At 47.1% G+C, this 20,390-nt stretch overlaps 1 pseudogene; it reads left to right on the forward strand.

Annotated features, from left to right (window-relative positions):
- The first annotated feature begins 3,296 nt into the window (after window positions 1–3,296).
- On the forward strand, window positions 3,297–3,394 carry LOC120107597 (annotated as a pseudogene).
- The last annotated feature ends 16,996 nt before the right edge of the window (window positions 3,395–20,390 follow it).

Genomic DNA, 20,390 nt, shown 5'->3' on the forward strand with positions numbered 1-20,390 from the left:
CGTGGTTTGGCCTCTTTCTTATCTAGCAAATATTTTAGCGCTGCATGGTCCGTGAAGATAATAATAGGAGCACCAAGGATATAAGAGCAAATTTTGTCTAATGCAAATACTACTGCAAGCAATTCCTTCTCGGTGGTGGTGTAATTCATTTGAGCATCATTTAAAGTTTTGCTTGCATAGTAAATGACATATGGCTTATTATCATTGTGTTGTCCTAGGACAGCTCCTATCGCATAGTCGCTAGCATCGCACATGATCTCAAAAGGTAATGACCAATCGGATGGTCGCACGATGGGTGCAGTGTTAAGCATAGACTTCAATTTTTCGAATGCCTCTTGACAGGTTTCAGACCAATTGAACGGTGTATCAAGAGATAGGAGGTTACATAATGGTCGAGCTATGACACTAAAGTCCTTGATGGACCTCCTATAAAATTCTGCATGACCCAAAAATGATCTAATATCTCTAACCGTCTTGGGTGCAGGTAGCTTGGCGATTAAGTCAATCTTAGCTCTATCAACTTTCATGCCCTTCGATGAAACAATATGTCCTAGGACAATTCCCTTTGGCACCATGAAGTGGCATTTCTCCCAATTCAGTATCAGATTCTTTTCTATACACCGAACTAAGACAGCTTGTAAATGTAATAAACAATCATCAAAAGAATCGCCAAAAATAGAAAAATCATCCATAAACACTTCCAAAAACTTCTCGTTCATGTCTTCAAAAATACTGAGCATGCATCTTTGGAATGTTGCAGGTGCATTACACAACCTGAATGGCATCCGACGGAAAGCAAATGTGCCAAAAGGACAAGTGAAAGTAGTTTTTTCTTGATCCTCAGGTGAAATATCAATTTGGTAATACCCGGAATAGCCATCGAGAAAACAATAGAAATTGTATCCTGCAACTCTTTCCAAAACTTGGTCCAGGAAGGGTAGGGGAAAATGATCTTTCCTAGTGACCAAATTCAATTTTCGTAGTCAACACACATGCGCCAACTCGTCGGAACACGAGCTGGGACTAGTTCACCCTGCTCATTTCTGACTACCGTCAGACCCGCTTTTTTGGGCACGACTTGAGTAGGACTCACCCACTTGTTGTCGGAAATCGGGTAAATAATACCCACATCAAGCAACTTAAGGTCTTCTGCTTTAACCACATCTCTCATTGTAGGATTCAACCTGCGTTGCATTTGCCTTGTGGTTTTGGCATTGTCCTCCAAATATATCCGGTGCGTGCAAATTAAAGGGCTAATCCCCTTCAAGTCGGCAATAGACCACCCTAAAGCTCCTTTATGATTCTTTAGAATACCAAGTAATTTTCTTTCTTGGGCATGATCAAGATCAGATGAGATGATTATAGAGAAAGTGTCCTCGGGTCCAAGAAAGGCATACTTGAGTTCCTTCGGTAAAGGTTTCAACTCGAGCTTAGGTACTTTTTCATGGGATGGTACTATCTTTGCTTCTCGAGGTGGCAACTATTCAAATTCCTCTATTCTCGGTCTCCACCCATTGACCATCATGACATCTGAATTATCTAAAACAGGTGGGACCACATCATTAGCAGTACCTTCAGAACACCAATCTATTAAACCATTATCGGCCGATTCAGTAAATGTTTCTTTTAACAGATATTCTTGCGCAATGGTTTCAACCCATTCAACTTCTTTACTTTCTTTATGATCACTGGGTTGTTTGCCTATACTAAAGACGTTCAGTTTCAAGGTCATATTGCCAAAAGAAAGCTTCATGACACTATTCCTACAATTGATCAATGCATTAGAAGTTGCAAGGAATGGACGTCCTAAGATGACTGGAATCTGAGATGGTGAATTGGAAGCCGGATGTGTGTCCAGTACGATAAAGTCGACAGGAAAATAGAACTTGTCTACTTGGACCAACACATCTTCGATAATTCCTCTAGGGACCTTCACTGACATGTCAGCTAATTGTAAGGTGACAGTTGTTGGCTTCAACTCACCCAAACCGAGTTGCTTATATACCGTATATGGCAACAAATTCACACTCACTCCTAAATCAAGCAATGCTCGTTCAATCCTAAAATTGCCAATGATGCACGAGATAGTTGGGCAACCTGGATCTTTATATTTAGGAAGAATGTTATGCTGTAAAATCGCACTCACATTTTCAGCCAGAAATGCCTTCTTCTTGACATTTAATCGACGTTTGACAGTGCACAAATCCTTCAAAAATTTTGCATATGAAGGCACTTGTTTGATTGCATCAAGAAGAGGTACATTGATTTTTACTTGCTTAAAAAGCTCAAGAATTTCAGAGTTTGGTTTAAGCTTTTGCAAGGGCTTTAATCTTTATGGAAATGGTGCTGGAAAAGGATATTTGATTTTTTCAGTAGAGGTTGGTGCTTCAGTTTCTTCATTATCCTTTTCTTTTGTCTTGGGACGGTCAGAATCAGGCATGACTTGTGTTTGTTCTAGGACTGGTCGGTCAATAACCTTTCCACTTCGCAAAGTTAATACACTCTTCGCTTGTTCTTTATGCGAAGTTGAAGATGATGCATTGCTACCACCGTAGACTTGAGGGTTAGGTTGTGGTTGAGCTGGTAGCTTACCCTTCTCTTGAGCACTTAAAGCAGTGGTCAGCGTTGTCAGTTGATTTCTTATTTCATCATTGATTTTGGCTTGACCTTGCATGAAAGATTGCAAAGTTTCTTCGAGACTGGGTTTTTGAGGGGGGGTGTGTGCATAATGTGGTTGCGGAGGTGGAGGAGTTGGGTTATATACTTGTTGAGGTTGGTCATTCGTCCACCTGAAATTTGGATGGTTCTTCCATCCAGGGTTGTAAGTACCCGAAAAAGGATTATTAAAAGATTTTTGATAGGTATTCATAACATTGGCCTGATCGTGCAAGACTTCCTTGAATGCGGGTATTGTGGGGCAATCAGTGGTGAGATGGCCAGGCATCTCACAAATCCTACAACACTCGCTGTTATGTTCTATGGTCTTGACGGGTTCAATCCTTCTAAGTTCAATTTCCTCTACCTTCCTTGTAAGGGCTGTCATTTTAGCCTGAATATCATCCTGAGTATTAAGGTTGTAAAGGCCCTCGTGTCCAATGCTAGTAGGCTTAGGCAAAGGTTTATTCACTCTGTCCCCTATATCCCATAATTGTGCAGTCTCTGCGAGAGAGTCTAAATAGTTCCATGCCTCATCAGGTTGCTTTTCCAAAAATAGGCCATTGCACATAGTCTCTATAAATTGTTTTAACTGTGGAGACAACCCTTCATAAAAGAAACTAATTGTTCTCTATGTTTCAAACCCGTGATGAGGACAAGAGAGAAACAAATCTTTAAATCTCTCCCAGCATTCATAAAATGTTTCATGGTATTTTTGTTGGAAATTACTAATGTGCCTTTTCAAAAAGTTAGTCCTTTGTGCGGAAATTTTTTCTTTTAAGAATTCTCTTTGCATATCATGCCATGTTCCTAGCGATCTAGGTCTCGAGGAGTTCAGCCATGTTTTGGCTTTATCCTTTAAAGAAAAAGGAAACAAGGTCAATTTAAGGACATCTTCCGATACATTTGGCACTCTAAATGTGATGCTAATTTTCTCAAAATCCTTAAGGTGAAGATAAGGGTTCTCGGATTTCATTCCATGATACTTTGGCAGCAATTGAATTACCCCTGGTTTGATTTCAAAGTGTCCTACATTTTCAGGAATAATCATGCATGAAGGTTGACTAGTCCTAGTAGGGTGTAAGTATTGTCGAAGTGTCATAACTGGGGGGTCTACCTTCATCACCATGGTGACTTCCTACATCGTCATCAGCCATCTCACCAGATCTGAGATTTTGCGAAAGATTTTCAATAATATGATCTAAGAAATTGTCAAAAGTTTTTCGATTCAAACGCCCAGTGTTGTCCCTATTCCAACCTAGCATACAAAATTGAATTTTAATTAATTTTTTTATGTTTTTTTTATAAATGATCACCCTTGATCTTTTCTTAAAGTTTTTATCAATTTTCAATTAGCAACAAGGGTTAATGAGGTATGATAACAATAAAGTTCTGATTCTTAAAAAAAAAAATTAAACACAGAAAATTTAAAATAAACAGCAGCAAGGTTTCATATTAATTTAATGGTTCTAAAAGTCTGATGAAAGACCTGCACCTGCTGACCAAATTTAACAGTAGCAAGGTGTCAATCCGACCGTTCAGATGAAAGAAACATGTGTCCTACACCTGCCGACCAAATTTGAGTCCAATCAGACGGTGAATTACTTTGATATCAAAGTTTGATGCAGACTATGCAGAGAAAAAAAACAGCAATAAAGATTCAATTTTTTTTTTTTGAAAGAAAAAAGACTAACTACTAAAGTACTAATTAAATCTAAAATTATACTAATAAATCAGCCGTTCTCCGGCAACGGCGCCAAAAACTTGACGCGTTCACAAAAATGCTTTCGCGAAACTAATCTCCCAAGTATAGGAGAATCGTACAAGTAGTAAAATCTCGAAAGTCCGAGGTCGAATCCTCAGGGAACGATCTATGGATTATTAGCATAATTTTTAGATGTAATTTTTAATTAATTTTCAAAAATTAAAAACAAAGAATGATATGCAAATAAATAAAGTTCAGTGAAACAGAGAGATGGTAGGGATCTCGAATCCACCTTGATGATATTGCATCCAAGAAATAAACTCTATAGTTCTTGATTAAAGATTAACTGTAGGATAGATCTAATCATGGTATATGCTTTATGAACATATGAACTCAATTTCTAAGTATTCACCGTATTTTCTATGTCTACGACGAATTAAATACTAAAGCAATCAATATATCAATAATCATAATCCATTAAAGATCTATCTATGAAATAACTATGCATGGATCAAGAACATATCAGTAAATATAAGTCATTCAAAGCAAAAGTTTAGAGTTTACTTCAAAGAGCAATACATCAAAGGTTCCTCCATCACCCTCCCTATGAAATCAGCCACTCATTTCACACATTAATCCCCCTTTCATTTTCCCTTTTTTTTTCTTTTTCTTTTCGAAAACAGGGCCTCCCCTGTTTCCTTTTCTTTCTTTTTTTTTTCTTCTCAAATGGCAGGGGGGCTCCTCTATTTCTTTCCATCCGAATGAACACTACTCCCTTCCCCCCAGCCAAGAGGGATATATCTAGCAGGCCTTTGATCCTCCTCTTGCACGCGGTGGAGATGGCCGGATGAGATGAATCCCCCGGAGACGAGTATGGGCGTGGACGGCTAGAGTTGCTCGCGAACGGAAGGATGAACGCATGGATCCGGAAGAATCGGATGCAGAGGAACTAAGCAGCAGATCCTTGGATGCGCAATGGGATTCTGATTCCTGTGAATCCAGAAGAGGTTGACGGCTGCTGATCACGGACTCGGAAGCTGGATCTTTGCTGGGATGAGGTGCGGACGAGGCGTGTGCTCGTGAGGAGCTCGGACGTGGATGGCTGGGCAGCGAACGAATGGAGCTTGATCTTGAAGAGTGCTGGAGCGTGGAAACTGAACCGTGAATGGCTGGGGGGCTCTGGGATGTAGGTGCGGAAGCTTGAACGCGGACAGATGCGGATGAGATGCTTCATGGGATGCTGAACGGCTGGGCTTGATCGTTGGAGCTGGGATGCATGGATGGATGAACTCGAAAGCTGCGGACGCAAACAGATGCTGAGATAAGGGATGCTGGGACGATCGTGATCCGTAATCTAGGATGCGTGGGCTCGCGGGAGAATCGGATGGACGCGTGGACTGTGAGGAAGATGCTGAAGGAAGCTTGAACTGCTGTGGATCACTCACGGGTTAGGCGGACGGCAGGAAGCTGAGACCCGGGATGCTGGATGCTTCTTGGACGTACGGAAGAAAGACCTGATCGCGGGTTCCAAGAGCTGGGAGAAAGGCTGATCGCGGCATGATTCGATCACGGATCCTGAGACGCGGACGGGTCTTGAGAGGGCTGATGTGGCTCACGGACGCGGCAAGGATGCTGAGGTGCTTGCAAACGGCTGAATCTTGGCTCTATTCTGCAGCTAGGAAGAGATGAATTTATATAATGATAAAAATTATAATAAGTGCTAAGGATAAAATATTTAATCATGTAAATGTTAACACCTATTATTTATCATTATTTTGCTAGCATTAGGCTAAGTTAATTGGTACTTAGATCGCACTTTTGTGCTCTCATCATTCATGCCGAGCTTCTCAAGCTCCTCCAAGTCCTTTATCATGGTCAGATCATGATCATGGACAGACAGCCCATCACGTATCTTGGCTTTGAAGAGTCTCTTGGACACTTCAAACTGAGTTGCGCGACTCTGTTCACATCGGACGAATCAATATGTCCCTGGCAGTCATCATGTTCTCATGCTGGCATTATCGTTCATTGGACATGGATGCCAAAATGTAACCGAAATGTACATCGGACGAGTTGGTAATACCAGGGCATCATGGTCCAATACATACCCTAATTTCTCACAACTTAAAATGATTCTCAAGTTACGGAGCCAATCCTTATAATTGGGTCCGGTCAATCTATTGTTCTCAAGAATATGGATCAAGGGATTAGAGGCTGACATTCTTATCTGCAGAGATTAAAGATTCTAGTTAGAGTTTTGTACTTGAATTTGAATTTCTATTTGTTTTAGAAACTTTAAAAACAAATGTCTCCCACTATTTCCTCGAATCTTCTACACTCCTCTAGTAGAGAAACGGAAACCTGCAACTCTAGATTTCAAGTGGGGTGCTACGGTCCCACCAATTTACATGCCATCTCACCTAACAGTTATTGGTGACACATAAACGATGAGTGTACAACTCTTTGAACAATACTTCTTAAGCAAGTTGTAGCCTACTTGGTCTCCAAGTCATAAGAACCTCATCTAACAATAATTGGTCCTATTCCTTGGTTAAGTCAGACCCACCATATTACCCGCAGAAATAAAGTCGTCATTGGGTTCTCACCTAACAGTTATTGGTCCCCAACCCCATCTTTACCCCACAACATCTCATGCTAATAGAGAGGTCCAGCCTCCGATGCAATTTGACCACTGTGTCCAGCCGAAACAAATCAACGCCGGAAGGACCTTAGCAACTCTACTATGGTGGAAGACCTCTAGACTTAATATTAGGTAATCTAGTCTTAGTGATTCCAACTTTGAGCTATTCATAGGAGGTAATCGATCAATTGACCAGATAAGCAGGTGGGAGGCTCCCCTTACTCAAAGAGTAAGGTCCTAATTAAGTAACCACCTTTAACACTTTTCTAGACACCAATTAGATCAATTAATCAAACATAGCTAGCTCAATGTATCGTTCACTCTCGACTGATTGAGGAGGTTTTAGGTCTCAAATAGAATTTTCATCTCATGTAAATTTGAAACTCATTTCATATGTTATGCGTTTACATCTTATGTAAATGTCATATTGTTTAGGTTTACATCTTATGTGAATTTGAAACCCTTTGCATATGTGTTTACATCTTATGTAAATGGCATATTAGTTCAGGTTTACATCTTATGTAAATGGCCTAAGCTAATTGGGTTTTTATTCACATCTTATGTAAAATTGCTTAACATATATATACATCTCATGCATATACTAATTTTCTTTTAAGCATAGGCATAAATAGAAATTTATCTTTTATGATCATGAATCTTTGATTGAGCCTTTACATACATCTCATGCACATAATTTTCAGATCTGGAAATTTTTCAATTAAATATGCTATCAGCTGAAATTCTGATCATGCAAGATATAATTTTAATTTTGCAATTTGATTGTGATTAAAACTAATCATGCAATATCTAGATTTTTAAACAAAAATCTGCATGCTGAAATCTGAAATTTCAGCATGCAGAAATTTCAGCAAGCATAAAAGAAAATTTCAGATCTAATTAAATTCTAATCAAGCCAATCAATTTTAATCTAAATCCCATAAACGCGGCTCTGATACCACTGTTGGGTTACCCCCATACGCGTTGTGACGATCACAGCGGAAAGACACGTGCAGGGGCGTTCATCTCATGAACGTTCTAGGGAACGTAGATTTCAAAATTTTCTAGAGTTCTCTAACTCAGTTTTATGAAATCTAAAGGAAAGATTAAAATTAAAAGACATGATTAATTTCAGATCTACTACAATTTCTAATTGTATAGAATTTATAAAGATCTAATCCTTACCTTTGAGCGGGTAGAACTTCACCGCTATCTGATGATCGTAGGATTTCTGGTTCTCTTGAAGCCGCACAAGCGTCCTGCCTCTACAGGTATCCACACGAGATACAGATCGCTCCAAGATCTCACCGGGGTGCTAGCTCCTTTGCAGAGATCACTTTTGATGGCTAAATTCCTCTCTCTTTAATCAACTCCTTGATTACTTTGAGAGGAAGAAGAAGGAAGACGACGAACGTCGAAGGGGAGGAAGAAGAAGACGACGACTCTTCTTCTTTCTCTCTTGCTCACGGCAAAGGGAAGAAGGAGGAAGAGGGTGGCGGCTGATTGAAGGCTCCAATTCACTTATGCATCATGCCTGGTCCCTTTAAATAGGCATCTCATGCCTACAAAAATAAGGAATAATTTCATCAATCAATCAATCCTGGATTCATCCCTCCAAAATCAGCAACACCCCTTACTTAATTCTATCACAACCCTTACTTAAAAGTGATTAGAGAGAATACAAGGGATGCGCTCGTGCCATGTGGCAATCCGCATGAAAGAGGAGGAGGAGCATCCGGCCCTCCATGTGGCATGGGATCAAACTAGGAAAGGAGGGGCGGACGCTCCTCCTTTCTTCATGCGTGTGAGAAGGAGGAGGGGCGGACGCCCCTCCTTTCCTTCTTTATTCCACACGGCATGAAGGAAGTTCTCTTCCTGGTTTTTCATGCATTTATTTCCTAATCTAATTAGGAATTACATGGTCCCACTTGGTGTTGGAAATTGTATCCTAAATGTCAATCGTCAGCATGTTGATGATTGAATTTGGTAAATGAATTAACAAATCAATAAAGTCTTTTTTTAGCATTATTCATCATTTTACATCTTCAAATGAACTCTTATATGATGAAGTCCTTAGGACTTATTAATGATAAAGGAGGATTTATCTTCGAGTCCTTAAACTAGTTCGCGACCAAATGATATGTTGTTACAAGGACGACAACATTATCGAGGTTAGGTCGTTGTGTGACATATACGTTGGTTGTCCTCTTAACCAAGGAGTGTGGAGACACTGGTATGCCACACAGGTGAAGTGTATGAGTATATTTCACTGAACGTGACCAATTCCGGAATGCTCTACTGTCAAGAGATATTTCGAGTGGATATGGGTATAAGTTTGGCCCTCTGATCTGAGACCGCAACCTGTGACTAGCAAGCAACTCATTATACTTTGGTACCGGACTACCTGAATTTCTAATTCAGTGACGGAAGGTCACTGGGTGCTTGCGTAGTCAGTTGTGAGTCGAGATGGAATTGACCCCTCCTGGAAACAGGAGATAATGTCTTGTGATTAATTTAGTAGGCCAGGGTAATCCCAGTGAGGAGTCACGGGATATCTAAAGTTAATCACATAATGGATGTACTAATTATAGGGTTGATAGTGGGCTCTAAGTCATCCTAACATTAGGAGTCAAAGGGATTGAATTATACAGTAACCATAGTTCAGGGCTCCAGAATATTTGCTTCACATATATTCGGCCTATCCGGATGTCGGATACCATTGCTAGATGGTCACATTGATTAGTGTAGGAAGTCGTTCCTATACTATCGGCTTAGGTTCGAACCTATGAGGTCACATGCATAGAAGATTCCTGATTGATCAAGAAGGCTGATGAATAATTAAGAATCATTCAAGGATAATTTGGTCAATTCGATTGGCAAAATATCTTATAAAATAATTAAAATAATTATCGAAGGATTAATTAGTAATTAGATTGCTAATGAACTCAATTGGATTGAGTAATTAGACTAAGGATGAGCCAAATTGAATTAGATTCAATTCTGGGCTCAATCAGGGTTTTTGACCTGATTGGATTAGGTCTGAATCAAGAGAACTTAGGTTGACCAAATTAAATTAGATTAAATTTATGCTTAATTAGGGATTGATCTAATTGGATTAGGTTCAACCCATGGTAATTGGATCATTCTAATTGTTAGGATTTAATTAAATTAAATGGGTTTGATCTGAAACTATTCGGATCTTAAAATCCACTTGTCACATATCCATGCATGGCGCCATAAATTGATTTTTAATATGATTAAAAATTAATTTAATTTATTCAATGGTGCCATGGGACACTTGGCAACATCATGGACCTCTTTCATCATTAGATGGGGTGACATGGAGAGATAAATTCATGAAAAGAATTGGATAAGATCAAATTCTCTCTCTTCGTGGCATATGTCATCCTTATCTTTATCTCACTTCTAATTAAGGTAGAATTTCGAATTTAATCACCACAAAATCACCACGTGACCCTCTAATCTGATTGGGGGCATGGGAATTTCGAAATTGAAAGAGAAAGTGGCAACATGATGAATGGTTTAGATTAGATCAGGCTTCATCATGTAATGGCACATGAACTTAAAATTTGAATTCAAAATTCAAAACCCCACAAAATCCTCCACAAGTATGGGATGGTTGGCATGAAGTTAGAGGGGGTAGCAACATTTAAAGGACCTCCATCAGCTGGTGGTCGAATTGAAGGAAAAAAGAGAGAAAAGGAAGAAAAAAAAGGGAAAAGAAAAGAGAGGAACCCTAGTTCATGCATGGAAAAATTCTGCATTCAATCTAGCCAACTTCTTCCTCCTCTAAGTCCATCACGCCATTAGTGTTAGGGGTCCCTGATAAGAGTCTTTAGATCAAATCTAAGTCCTCTTCAATCCCTCCAAACCTTTCCTCCAAGTTCTTCCAAGAAGGCGGTTCAAAAGTTGATAGCGTTGGGAAGATCAAATTTCTGCCTCAAGAAATTCTGTGCAAGCTAGCACTTCTGCAGGATTGGATCTCTTCAGGAACTTTGCGTGTACTTCTCGTAGAGGCCATTTGTGTGAGTGGCTGCGAAGTCAAGGATCAGATCCACAACTTTCATCCATCATAAAAGGTATTAATCTAGCATTAATCATTTATTATGGTGTCAAGATCTAGGTCCGATTTTTCGAGGTTTTACTCTCTTTTGGGGCTCCTCACGGAGATATCTCTAGAGTCCATTCGATGGATATTCGGAGATTAATTGGAATAAAGTTCTTAAGTTTCAGATCTGATAATTAATCATGCATGAAAGTTTTAAAATAATTGTTTAAATGATTCCGGCATAATCCTATGTGTTCTTACATTGCTGATTTCTAGATTTGATCTTGTAAGCATGCACGAAATAAAATTATTTGATTCAATTTTTCTGCCGTATTTTTGAAACTTAAAAAGAACTACGTATGGCTTGATCCTCCTTGTGAAGGGGTACGTAGGCAACCCGATCAGGTTTAGCCATGTTTTTTTTAAAAAAAAAATCAGCATTTTAACACCGAAGAACCTAGGATTCACTTTCAGTGGTATCAGAGCCAGGTTCATGTTTAAACTTTTATGTTTTAATTTTTATAATTAAATCTAAAATCATGAGCATGCTTAGATTAGATCTAAAGTATTTTTATGATTGATTTAATTGCTGATTATGCATGATTAACTAGATCTGAAATTTTGGATGCATATGATGCATGTTTGTGTTAAGATTTGTAACATAAATAAATCTGAAATCATAATTTTGTTTAGATTAGATCTAAATAAAATTTCTGATTCATATGATCTCTAATTTTAATGAACAAATCAGATCTGAAAATAAAAGTGAAAAAATAAATACATAAGATGTATGTTGTATTAATTCATGTTGTTATGTATATCTGATGCATGAACATTAAATATAATAACTTAAACATGAATTAAATCTGATTACATGTGATTAATTACAAAAACTCAGATCTGAAAATATGTTTTAAGAACTGAAAGATTGTAATTAATATGTAATTAAAAAGAAATATGCAATGATCAAAACTTTCATCAGTCTAAACTTAATTGAGAATTAAGTGTTATGAAATAGAATTGTAACTCAATTAATTGACATTGCATAATTTTTTGGGCATATGGGTTAGCTTGAATCACGTTCCTAGGATTGGGTTGACCTAAGGTTAGAATCTTACATGGACAAATAGAATTAATTGATCAAATCTAATTAAGTAGTAACTAGATTAGGTCAAAAAAATTCTAGGTCAATTTACAATAGATGTAGATGGATCAAGTCCATGTCTTTGATTAGACCAAGATGGAACTTAATTTAGGCTCAAAGGTGTAGCCTGAGTCATTTGAGTAATCAAATCGAAATTGATTAACCAGTCGATGTCTAAGGTAAGTTTGGCAGTTTTGACCGGTGGTTTTTAATTGGGAGCTACTCGCACTGATTAATCTTTGTCGAGTTAATGGCATATCCCTTCCACCGATCTCACTTACCTGGCCGACATGGTCAATCACATTTTGATTGGATCACTTAATGATTCGAGTTAGCCCATGCCTATAAGAAAAATTAGTTTGACTGATTTAGGTGCTGTTGCTGGGGGTTCAAACCGAGAACGATTGGCACAGCGGTGTGAACGGGGTTCCCTTGGAATTGCTTCGGTTGCGCTCCACCTTCCGCCGGAAAACCTGCAAGCAAGCCTCGCACCACCACCGGGGTAGTGGGGGCCCTCCGACGATCAAGTTAGGGAAGATCGAAGGAGAAGGAGAGGTAGCAGGTAAGATGATACTCTGGAAAATCTTGCTTACCCTCCCCCTTCCCCCCCAGCCGCATATATACCAGGCTGGGGGGTTCTTTTGGGGATTGGTCATCGTGTGGCGCGATGGGGTTGCCACTGACATGGCCGTTACAGGGCGTCGTGGGGCAGCGCTGGGTACGGCTATGGCAGGGCGTAGTGGAGTTCCGCTTTGTACGGCTGTTACAGGGGATCGTGAAACAGCGTCGGATACGGGCGTTGCAGGGAGTAGTGGAGCAGGGGGCCGCGGCGTGCCTCAGGGGAACAGTCTGTTGTTGTCAAAGATTGCCGACTCGGGGACGGATTGCTGGATCAAGGGGCAGCCGACTCGGGGTCGGGCTGCGGAGCCGAAGATATCCGACCCGAGGTCGGATTGCTGGATCAAGGGGCAGCCGACTCGGGGTCGGGCTGCGGAGCCGAAGATATCCGACCCGAGGTCGGATTGCTGTATCAAGGAGCAGCCGTAGTCTTTCCGGACGCGCGTGCCGGTCACGTGGGGCATGGTGGCTAAGTTCCCCCGTAACAGTAGCCCCCCACTTCCGAGCCTGGAACCAGGAGGGGAACGGGTGAAGGGAGTGATGCTTCGAGATTGCCGCCATCCCTCGGAAAGGCGCGCGTGCTTCGAGCTCCCCGCCTTCTTTACGGCGTATGGCGGTTGTCGCTGATCTGGCGGTCTGCGGATTTCGGCGGACATCCTTCCTTAATGGCGTCGATTCGCCTTTGGGGCGCGAACGAACCTTCGGCAGCCAGGCGTCCTCTGGCGTCACCGAGGCGTCACCCGCCTTTCCGCCTATTTAGCCGGGGGCCCTCCCCCGTCCGCCTTTCTCTTCACAGGCATCCTCGAGTTTCTCCCTTGTGCTGCTGCCGTTGCCGTCGGACTGTTCGTTCGCTCCTCCTTTGGCGCTCTCGGAGCCGTTCTTCCTTCCCTTCCAGTGAGTTGCCCCACTCTGCAATTTAGGGCCCTCCGTACTTTCTCCTTTCGTATTAGTGTACCCCAGTCATTCCGGTCCCTTCTCCCCTCTTGACCCCGTCCTGACCGTAGATTCACTGACCGTTAGGGATGGACGAAGTAAGAGCAGACCGCATTCAGTCGGAGCTGGTCCCCGAAGACCTAGATAGGTTCGTGGCCCGGTACCACCTTCCCAAAATCTGCAACGTTACGCTCCCGGGGCCTGAGGAGAGGATGTCCCATCCTCCTCCAGGGAAGGTCTCCATCAATGAGGACATCCTTCGGGCTGGGTTCCGCCTTCCCCTCTCGGACTTAGTCGTGCAGGTGCTTCGAGGTTTAAGAGTGGCGCCGACGCAACTGGTGCCGAACTCATGGCGTACCCTGACGGCCTTCCAGGTTCTCTGCCGCATGCACGAGGTTCCCGCCACCCTGAACGTCTTTTGGGAATGCTATGGCCTGAACGGCCACCCCCGGGACAGAGGGTGGTGGTGCTTTGCGGCGCGGCGAGGGTGCGGCCTCGTCAAGGAGGCTCCTTCCTCCATTCATGGCTGGAAGGAGTGTTTCTTTTTCATCGACGTAGATCCCTCTTGGAGAATCGGGGCAACCTGGAAGACGCCGATGAAGTCCCCGATCGGCCAATCGAGGTTGTCGAGGGAGGAGTCCGATGGCGTCGCCGTCTTGAGGGGGTTGGTTGCCGAGGGCCGGCTCCCCCCAGTGGCTAGCCTTATTTCCGAGGATGCCTTGGTGAACGTCGGTCTGAGCTCGATCCCCGCCGACCGTGAGCCCGCCACCACTTCTTCTTTTTTAGCTCTTTTCTCCTCTTTCCTTTCTTCTTTCCATCGGTTTCTTAGTTTCTAACCATCTCGTCCTTTTTGCAGAAATCGACGACGTCATGCAGTCGGACAAGGCAATGGCTGTTAGTAGGGCGTCCCTACTGGAAGCGGTCCGGAGGAAGAAACGGACTCCTCCGAGCGGGGTCCCACCGGCGAAGAAGCCCCGCCAGCAGGCGACTCCGACGCCGACAGACGGGTCCGGGCCCATCGATCAGGGGGACACCGCGGGCTCGGACCGACAGTTGACGCCGTATCAGCCCTCCAGTGATGAGACTATCGTTTTTCCGGAGGTGTCATCCGAGCGCGCCCGGGTCGGACGCAGTCGGTCCCCAGCCCGATCTTCGACTCGGTCAGCTTCGGATGATACGAGAAGGGGGGGCGCGCCGAGGCCCCGGCCGAGCGGGACCCTGTCGATCTCTGGCGCGGCCCCTGCCCCGCGCACGGTTGGCATGACTCTCTCCCAAGCGATGGGTAAGGGTAAGGCTGCAGAACCACCGTCCGGCTCCGGGGCGAAGTCGGGGTCGGCCTTCACTTTCGCCGGCGCCCGAAACCTCGTTGAGACGGTGCTACTGGAGAGGGACCGTAGGCAGGTCCGGCAGATGAGCATCCCTGAAGTCGGAGCTGCCAGCTGCGTCTGTCTCATGTCGGTGAGTGTTCTTTTGGTCGCTTTCGTCGTTTATAGGCTCTGTTGATCCCCGTCTGACGCTCTCATTTTTCCTATCTCTTAGCTCGCCCAGTACATGATCCGCCTGGAGCAGAGCCACGAGGAACATGCGAGGCTTCTGGCGAGGACCGAGAGCCGACTGAAAGCTGTAGAGGAGGGAGGCCAGGCTGCGGCGGGGAGGACGACCAGGGACCTCGAAACGAGGCTCCAGGTGGCCGAAGAGCGGGCACTCGGCTTCGCCGTCCTCGAGAGGCAACTGTTGGATGCTCAGGAGCAACTCAAGGTTGCCTCGGGTCTCGAAAGCGAGATCAGGAAGGCGGAGGAGCGGGCCGAAAAGCAGTCCCGGAAGGCTGCCGACTTCCGGGAGAGGTGGGAGAAGGCCCAGCAGTCGGCCGACAATGCCCGCAACCGAACCCGATCTCTTGAAGCCAAGCTGGCCGAATTGGAGTCGGCCTTGGAGGGGACTCGTGCGAGCAACCAGGAGCTTCATTCGCGCCTGGAGGAGGCTGAGGCTGCTCGCGTCGCTGCCGAGGCGAGGCACATGGAGGCTCGGGCCGATCTGCTGAGGGTCTCCTCCGAGGCGGACGACCGGATTGTGGCGAAGGTCATGGAAGCGAAAGCTCAGATTACGGAGCGAGCGGAGGCTGCGCTGGCCGAGAAGAGCACGAAAATCGGGCGTCAGGCAGTACAGGCCTATCGTCAGTCCGCCGAGTTCATCCGTGACATGTCGGACGCGGGGTCCGACTCCTTTGCCTTAGGCTTCGATGAAGGCCTGGCAAGGGTGTCCGCTAAATACCCCGGAATTGACCTGAGTGGGGTCTCCCTCCTCGACTCCCCTCCGATGCCATTGCCTGCCGATTCTCCAACCGTCTCCCCACCCTTCGTGGACGTGCTCGCCGTTCCCGACTCAGGGGTTCCTCCAAACTGACTCTCTGTACTTTTCTTTGTTCTTTTCTTTGTATGTTGGCATTTTGCCATGTTGTATGGGTCTCGGCCCTGATGCAACGAAAGTTAATGCAAACAGAGTGTTTCCTCATTTCACTTTCGTCCTTCCTCTTCTTAACTCTTGGTAGCGTCTCGCCGACTCCTGACTCTTGAAGTTCTTCCGGCGCTAGGCCAGGCATCCGAGGGTTAGGCCTCAGGAAATTCTTCCGGCGCTAGGCCAGGCATCCGAGGGTTAGGCCTCAGGAAATTCTTCCGGCGTTAGGCCAGGCATCCGAGGGTTAGGCCTCAGGAAATTCTTCCGGCGCTAGGCCAGGCATCCGAGGGTTAGGCCTCAGAAAATTCTTCCGGCGCTAGGCCAGGCATCCGAGGATTAGGCCTCAGGAAATTCTTCCGGCGCTAGGCCAGGCATCCGAGGGTTAGGCCTCAGGAAATTCTTCCGCTGGTCGGCCAAGGCTGGCGCAAGCCGAGGCGACCGGTCGGGGCTTCAGGCTAGTCTGCTCCCGGGATGATCATCGGGTTAGCCTGGCATCCGAGGGCCGAGCCTCGGGGAATTCCGCTCGTTGGTCGGCCAAGGCTGGCGCAAGCCGAGGCGACCGGTCGGGGCTTCAGGCTAGTCTGCTCCCGGGATGATCATCGGGTTAGCCTGGCATCCGAGGGCCGAGCCTCGGGGAATTCCGCTCGTTGGTTGGCCAAGGCTGGCGCAAGCCGAGGCGACCGGTCGGGGCTTCAGGCTAGTCTGCTCCCGGGATGATCATCGGGTTAGCCTGGTATCCGAGGGCCGAGCCTCGGGGAATTCCGCTCGTTGGTCGGCCAAGGCTGGCGCAAGCCGAGGCGACCGGTCGGAACTTCAGGCTAGTCTGCTCCCGGGATGATCATCGGGTTAGCCTGGCATCCGAGGGCCGAGCCTCGGAGAATTCCGCTCGTTGGTCGGCCAAGGCTGGCGCAAGCCGAGGCGACCGGTCGGGGCTTCAGGCTAGTCTGCTCCCGGGATGATCATCGGGTTAGCCTGGCATCCGAGGGCCGCGCCTCGAAGAATTCCGCTCGTTGGTCGGCCAAGGCTGGCGCAAGCCGAGGCGACCGGTCGGGGCTTCAGGCTAGTCTGCTCCCGGGATGATCATCGGGTTAGCCTGGCATCCGAGGGCCGAGCCTCGGAGAATTCCGCTCGTTGGTCGGCCAAGGCTGGCGCAAGCCGAGGCGACCGGTCGGGGCTTCAGGCTAGTCTGCTCCCGGGATGATCATCGGGTTAGCCTGGCATCCGAGGGCCGAGCCTCGGGGAATTCCGCTCGTTGGCCACGCGCCTGTCACTTGCCGCTCGACGGGGTTTCTCCGTGGCCAGCTGCGATCGTGTTTCTCCCCCTCTCGAAGCGTCGCCTGGGGAACACTAGAAGGCCATTAAATGCTAATTGAGGAGTTACCTGGAAAATCGGACCGGCCAGTTGCTGCTTGCGAGGAGTGCCAGTTAAGCGGCCGCGATACGCGCGTTCTTCGAGGCGGATGCGGCCTGGGCGCGTGCGGAGATACGTGGGCCGCGGGATACACGCCGTCCGAAGTGTCCTGCACGAAGAATGCAATTGAGGAGAATGATGCCTAGGAGATCGTGGGGGGATAAACCTCGAGAGCCGGAACGGCTCCGGATTCGATGTGCCCGCATTTATTGGAGCCACCCGCATCGGAACGACCGGGAGGCCACAGTTTGGCTATAAATATAAGCGCAGGTGCGGTGGAGCCTGCCAAGCCGGAGCTGTTCAGGTTGCCATGGATCGTGGACCTCCTCTCTGGCGCGTGGCTGGGAAATCCCAGCCGGAGGAACGGGAGGCGCGCCCCTCGCGACTTCCACCAACTAGCCGTTTCATCTGGGATCAACGGGAGGATTCTCCCCGGTGGAACTCCGCTAGGCATTTCATCCGGGATCACGCCTCCTCGCGCTCTTCTCCCTTATATTCCTTTCCTCCCCTTCTCCTGGGGAGGACCGGAATATCCCTTGGAGGTGGCGTTCCTCTAGAAGCAGTGTGAACTTCTTCTTCGTCCGCGCCGGCTCTTCGTCTTTTGCGTGAGGCGTCGATGGCGCCTCCGGGGGGAAGCACCCACGGCCAGTGGGATTGCAGCTGCTTCGGGCGGAGGGTTCGGGATCCCAGATCTTCAGCTCCACGGAGTCCCCACCTCTTCCTTAGTTTCTTTACTCCCCAATCCCCCTCTGGGAATTCTTTGTAATCACACGAACACGCCATTGTGACCAGAAATTATTGAAATGAAAAGAACTATATATTTTTTGAGCTGTCTTTCTGGCTTTGTCTTTCTACTGGTAATATACCCGCAGGTTAGCGGAATTCTAGCTCCTTGGAATTTCTCGACCATCTAGTGCCTCCAACTGGTAGGAGCCAGGTCGGTTTACCCAGCGAACCCTATACGGGCCTTCCCAATTTGGCGCCAGCTTCCCACCTTCCGCGGGCTGAGATGCTTTGGCCCGCCTTAGCACCAGATCTTCAATTCTGAAAAGTTTTGGTCGGACCTTGGAGTTATAATACCGGGCCACCCTCCGCTGATACATCGCCATCCGGACCTGCGCCATTTCCCTCGCTTCTTCCAAGAGGTCCAGGTTCCCTCGGAGCTGCTCCGAATTGGCCTCGGGTCGGTGCGCGGCCACTCGGGGCGAGGGGAGTCCGAGCTCCATGGGGACGACCGCTTCCGTGCCATAGGTTAGGCCGAAAGGTGTCTCCCCGGTAGGGGTCCGATGCGTGGTCCGATACGCCCAAAGGACGTTCTCGAGTTCTTCGACCCAAGCTTGCCTCGTCCGACCGATTCGCGCCTTAATTCCTTGGAGGATTGTCCGATTTGTCACTTCGGCCTCACCGTTGGTTTGGGGATGCGACACAGATGTGAACCGATGCTCGATCCCGAACTCCTCGCAGAAGTCACGGAAATGCTTGTTGTCGAACTGTCGACCATTATCCGAGATGAGGACCCGGGGTACCCCAAATCGGACAATGATGTTTTTCTTTACGAACTTCCGGACTTGCGCCTCCGTGATAGTGGCCAGCGGCTCCGCCTCCACCCACTTGGTGAAGTAGTCGATTGCAACAATCAAGAATTTCCGCTGGGCGGAAGCGACGGGGAACGGTCCGAGGATATCCATTCCCCACTGTGAGAAGGGCCAGGGTGCGGTGATTGGTGCCAAGGGGACAGAAGGGACTCTCTGGACGTTGGCGTGGCGCTGGCAGGCGTCGCATTTCCGTACGTGATCCTTTGAGTCCTCCAACAAGGTAGGCCAATAATAGCCTTGCCTCATGATCTTGTGCGCCAAGGACCTAGCCCCCGAGTGCGATCCGCAGACGCCCTCGTGGACTTCGCCGAGGACGTAGGCCGCCTCCAAGGGGCGGAGGCACCTTAAGAGGGGGGCGGTGAACGAGGTCTGATACAGCCTCCCTTCATAGAGTACGTAGTGGACGGACTTCCTGACAAGTCGCCGAGCTTGATCTTCGTCTTCAGGGAGGATCCCTTAGGCGAGGTAGGCGACGAGCGGGTCCATCCAAGATGGCTCCGGATCAATCGCCATCACCGCCCCAGCCTCGCCGATGCTCGGGGCATCCAGGGTCTCCAGGTAGATTGCCCTCGACAGGTTGCGCGCCTCTGCGCCCACCAAGCGGGACAACCTGTCGGCCCTAGCATTTTCGCTTCTGGGGACCTGCTGGAGGTCGACGCTGCCGAGGTCGGGAATGAGTGCTTGCACTTTCCGGACGTAGTTCTGCATGGTCGGGCTCCGGGCCTCGAACTCCCCACGGACCTGCCCGACCACCAGCTGGGAGTCGGTGAAGACCTTCAAACGCCGGATGCCGAGCTCCCCGGCGAGTTTGAGTCCCGCGACTAGGGCCTCGTACTCCGCCTCATTATTGGTCACTGGAAATCCAAACCTCAAGGCATACTCGGCTATCACTCCATCAGGACTGGTAAGGACCAGCCCGGCCCCTCCACCCTCGGGGTTCGACGACCCATCGATGTGAAGCGTCCAGGTCGGGAGGTCGAGGCTGGGCGTTTCCGGCGGTCTAGGTTCCGCCACCTGCACCGTGCACTCAGCGAGGAAGTCCGCGAGCACCTGGGCCTTGATGGCGGGCCGAGGCTGGTAGCGGATGTCGAACTCACCGAGTTCTATTGCTCACTTCACCAGCCGTCCCGCATTCTCGGGGTTGCTGAGGATCTGTCGTAGTGGTTGA

The sequence above is a fragment of the Phoenix dactylifera genome, unplaced genomic scaffold (genome assembly GCF_009389715.1).
Source record: "Phoenix dactylifera cultivar Barhee BC4 unplaced genomic scaffold, palm_55x_up_171113_PBpolish2nd_filt_p 000916F, whole genome shotgun sequence".
NCBI lineage: Eukaryota > Viridiplantae > Streptophyta > Magnoliopsida > Arecales > Arecaceae > Phoenix > Phoenix dactylifera.